Below are 5,195 nucleotides of genomic sequence, written 5' to 3'. Positions count from 1 at the left end.
CTCATATATTCCAAAGCACTTCAGTTATTCAGTTGAGCTCATGAATGCACAGATGTATAAACACTTTTGGATTCCATTAGGTTTCTTATTGTAAAGGTATGCAGTCAAAAAAGAGAAGTGGAAGAGACAGTAAGGTGATAGAATGTAAGATCCAAATATGAGGATGAATTTTATCCCGATATACCAATGAAAAACCAAAAATCAAAAAACAAACAAACAAAAAAAGCCAGGCAAGTCAGACTTCATCAAAATTAAAAGTAAAAGACCATCAAGAACATGAAACGATAAACTACAGAATGGGAGAAAGTATCTTAAAGTCATATATCTAACAGGGAATTAGTGTCCAGAATATATAAAGAACTCTTATAACCCAATAATAAAGGCAGAAAACTCAGCTCTAAAATGGGCAAAAACACTGAAAAGACATTTTTCCATAGTAGATAACAAATGGCCAATGAGCATATGAAAAGATGTTCAACAGTACTGACTACTGGGGGACGCCACACCACGTCACAGTGAAATGCTCTTCATGCTCATGAAGAAGGCTAAGTAAAAAGTCAGATAATAAGTGTTGGTGAGAATGTGGAGAAATCAGTGCCCTCTCATATTGCTGCTGAGAACACAAAATTATGTGGGCAAACAGTTTGGCAATTCCTGAAAATGCTAAGTAGAATTACCATATAACTAAGCAATTCTACTTCTGGGTATATGCTCAAGAGAACTAAAAATACATGCCTATTCACAAAAATGTCCATCATCTGGTAGCTGATGTGGTATCTATATACAATGGACAAGAAAAGGAATGAAGCGTACTAATTCACACATCATGGATAGGCCAAGAAACATGCCAAGGGAAGGTAGCCAATCACAGGAGACCACATGCACATGTTTCCATGTGGGAAATGTCCCACTTTGTGGGTTTCTTCCTTGTTTTATTTTTGTTTCTTTTTTCTGAATACTGAAGTTACTTGCTTTTGAAAGAATGGAAACTGTCAGTCTTCCTGGCTGTTTGTTGTGTATTTTCCAGGCTGCAAATTATCATTCCTCCTTGGGTCTGGATAAGTCTAATCTTTTTAGATACAGTTCACAGTCTGGAGGGCTCAGGTTCATCTCCATAAACAGTAATTATTGTATTCACTGTGCTGCAGCTCCAAAACAACGGGCTACTGAGGCATGAGTGTCTGTCCCTCGTCATGGAGCTCCAGGCTTCCATGGCTAAAGGTCTTCCTTGGGCTGCTCTCTAGCTGCTGCTGTCTCTCACGTCTGCTGCTCACTGCAACCATGGGGTACCCCCTTTCGATGTACTAACTCCGCTGTTCCATGACTTACAAACCTAATGTAGGAAAGTTGCTAGTGCAGAGCTGTGCACACAGGCTTGAGTCCAGCTTTTCTCTCCAGTGTAAAGTCCACAAGCTCTGGTGCATACCCCAGGCTTTTTCTAAGAATGCTAGTCTTTGCTGCCATAGCTGGATCATATGATCTCTGCACTGGGACTTCACTCTGCTTGGTGCAGAGATCTGTTCAAGAACTTAAGACAGGGGCTAGTGAGATGGCTCAGCGTTTAAGAGCATCAGCTGATCTTCCAGAAGGGCAGGGTTCAATTCCCAGCACCTGCATGGCAGCTAACAACCATCCCTAACTCCAGTTCCAGGGGATTTGACACTCTTTTCTGGCCTCTGTGGGCTTTGCACAACATGGGCACACTTACATACATGCAGGCAAAACAAAGTATGTTGTTATTAAATAAATCATTTTTAAAAATTAAAAAAAATATAAACATATGTGTTATCAAACACTGCAGTATAATAAAAAAGAATGGCTATTGTTCCATAAAAAAAAATTAAATGCCTCTATGGTTACTTTTAAGAGATAAAAGAATATTTAAAAGATAATAGTAAATCAAAAGAAAAATGAAAGACATAAATATATAGAAAAAGCAGGGCAAAATGAAGCAAACAGACATGGAAGTGGGGCACCAGAAGAGAAGATAAAGCAAAGTGAATCAACGGCTGATTAGATAAGACCTGAGAAGTCTCCAAAACATACTTAGGATAGCAAACCCAGATTCAAGAAGCATTACAAACCATAAACAGAAAAAAAGACAAACCAGTGACGACAATATGTAGTCCCATTAATCCTGGGATAAAAAGTCTGTAAGTGGTCACGGAAAAAACGAAATTATTTTTAAAGGTGCAAAAATAAACGTATTTCTTAGAAGAAATAATGGAAGTCAGAGGAATAATGCCTTCAAACTGATAAAATAACTGCTAATTCAATAAAAATGTTCTTTGAAAATGAAAGTAAAAAGAGTTTCAGAATACAAAAACTGAGAGAACTTTTAACTAGCAAACACTCTTATGAGCGCGTAGTAAAGCATATCCTTCTGAGAAACGAAGCATCCCATATGGATGAAGATTAAAAGAAGATAAGTACCCAGGACACAGTTTTTTTTAAAGGTGGTTAGGTAAATATAATGCACATCAGCTGTACAAAATGTTATTTCAAGAAATTAGAAAATAGGGGCTGAAGAGATGGCTCAACAAGTAAGATCACCGAATGCTCTTACAGAGGACCCGGGCTTGATTTCCGCGGCTACTAACTGTCCTCAACTCCAGTTCCAGGGGAATCTGAAGCCCTCTTCTGACCTCTGCAACATTGCACGACACAGGTACACTCACATACATGCAGGCAATACACTTATACACATAAAATAAAAATAATGAAATATTTTTAAAAATTAGAAAATAGTTTATATAACATGGAGTTAGTAGTTTATTTTTCAAATCTTTATAATAGAATACAAACTTATCTTACAAGTTGAAATAATTTTTTAAACAAAGATTTATTATGTGTGCGCCTGAGTGTATATTTGTGCACGATGTATATGCATGAGCCTACAGAAGCCAGAATCTGGTATCAGATCCCCTGGAACTGGAATTACAGGAAGTTGTGAACTGCCTTATGTGGATGCGGAGAACTAAACCTGGGTCCTCTGGATGAGCAGTAAGGTCTTAACTTCTCAGTCATCTCTCTAGCCCATGAAGTTGAAATACTAGGAGTAAACAATAGAAAGAATACTAAAAGATATTATAGCTGTCAAACTTATAGGGTAGAAGAAATAGAAGAATTAAAAATAATCGATTTAAAAGAAGGCAAAAGAGAAAAATGGAACATTGGAGAGGTAGGACAAAATATTCCTAGTTATGTTGCATTTAAGCAGACAAAATACTTCAATTAGAAAACAAGTGTTATTACAGATTTTAAGATCTATGTTATACTACTTTTCAGTATCTATCCCTTACCCATTGTACTTGGAATAAAATCCAACCAACCCCCTTCCTGGGTTTCAAAGCTAGCACTACCTAGCACTTTCCTGTCTCTCTAAAGTTGCTTTCCTAGTTATCATGCTCCACCATGCAGACCTTCTTTTGGCTCCTGAAAGATTCCAAGCTAGATCATACTTTCAGGGTTTGCACCGCTGCCCATTCTGAAAACAACAGGTTTCCCCACTATTTGCAAAGCTGGGTTCTCTGGTTATTGAAATGGCTTAAATTGTACCTTCTTAGTTTCCCTTAATCACATGATCTAGCGTAATGTATTTTAATCATCAATTTTAAGACTAGTACTTAGCCCTGCCTTCTATTTTCCTTGTTTATTCATTTACGGTCCACTGTTACTAAAACATAATTTTCATGCTAGTATATATGTCTGCTTTATTTACTGCAGTTTCCTCCGGGTATATAGCAATAACTGGTACACAGATGAAAATAAACATTTAATGATTAAATAAAGCAAGTTTAGATCTTAAACAGATAGGTTTATAGCATATGGTTTTATTTTTTACTCTTGGTAGTAGGCTTTTTGTTTGGATTTTGTTTTGGGTTCATGTGTGTGTGTATTCTACTGGGGATTAAACCTGGGGATTGGGTGTTTAAAGACTTTTCTGGGGCTAGGGAGATGGCTCAGTTGGTAAAGTGCCTGCTGTGCAAGCACGAGGACCTGAGATTGGATTCCCAGCATCCACGTAAAAATTCTGGTCAGGGGAGCATAGCTGTAATCCCAGTGGAAACAGGTAGATCCCTAGTGCTCACTGACCAGCCAGCTGGCGTGTTCCAGTTTCAGTAAGAAAATGCCCTCTTCCCCAAAAAGGTGGAGAGCAATTGAGGAACACTTGAAATCAACCTTTGATCTTCACTTGCATGCACATGTAAGTATGTAAATATGCATACATAGCCAAAAGATGCTGTTATCACAAATGGCATCAATATCCCATTATGGAGCTGGGAAGATACCTCAGGCAGTAAAATATGAAGCATGAAGACTAAGAAAATGCCCTCTTCCCCAAAAAGGTGGAGAGCAATTGAGGAACACTTGAAATCAACCTTTGATCTTCACTTGCATGCACATGTAAGTATGTAAATATGCATACATAGCCAAAAGATGCTGTTATCACAAATGGCATCAATATCCCATTATGGAGCTGGGAAGATACCTCAGGCAGTAAAATATGAAGCATGAAGACCGGAGTTTGAAGCCCTGAACCCAGATTTAAAAAAAAAAAAAAAAAGCTGGGCATACTTTTAATAGTTCTCTGGCCACACAGCCGAGCTGACCTCGTAATAAGTTCCAGGCCAGTTAGAAAGCATGTCTCAAAATAAATAAATTTTAAAAATGGATAGCTCCTGAGGACACCAAGGTTGTCCTTTGGCCTTCACATGCATACATAGACATGTGCCTACACACACAGACACAAAGATCCTACTGAAAATGAACTGTACAAGTTGTATAAAATTTGAGTGATCATTCTGCCACTGAAAAGTCCAAAAACCAACTAGGATAAGCAACATGGAAATAGAGTCACAGGAAGCCTACTGATTTAAGGACTGCCATACACTTTTTGTTGTTGTTTCTTTTTTAGAGACAGGGTTTCACTATTAGCCCCGGCAGGCCTGTAACTCATTAAGTGGACCAATTTGGCCTCAAACTCAGGGAGATCAGCCTGACTCTGCTTTGCAAGTGCTGGGATAAAGGCATATGCCACCACACCCAGATAATACAGTTCTTTTTTTTTTAAATTATTTATTTAATAACAACATACTTAGAAGAAGCATATCATTACAACACAATTGACATATTCAATAACGGTTTCCTGAGGTAGGATGCATCTCTTTCAAAATTGGCTGTAAACATTTTTA

Source organism: Nannospalax galili, unplaced genomic scaffold, assembly GCF_000622305.1.
Source record: "Nannospalax galili isolate Female #2095 unplaced genomic scaffold, S.galili_v1.0 scaffold918, whole genome shotgun sequence".
Taxonomy (NCBI): domain Eukaryota; kingdom Metazoa; phylum Chordata; class Mammalia; order Rodentia; family Spalacidae; genus Nannospalax; species Nannospalax galili.
The sequence above is the reverse complement of the archived record's forward strand: the minus strand, read 5'-3'. Positions refer to the sequence as shown.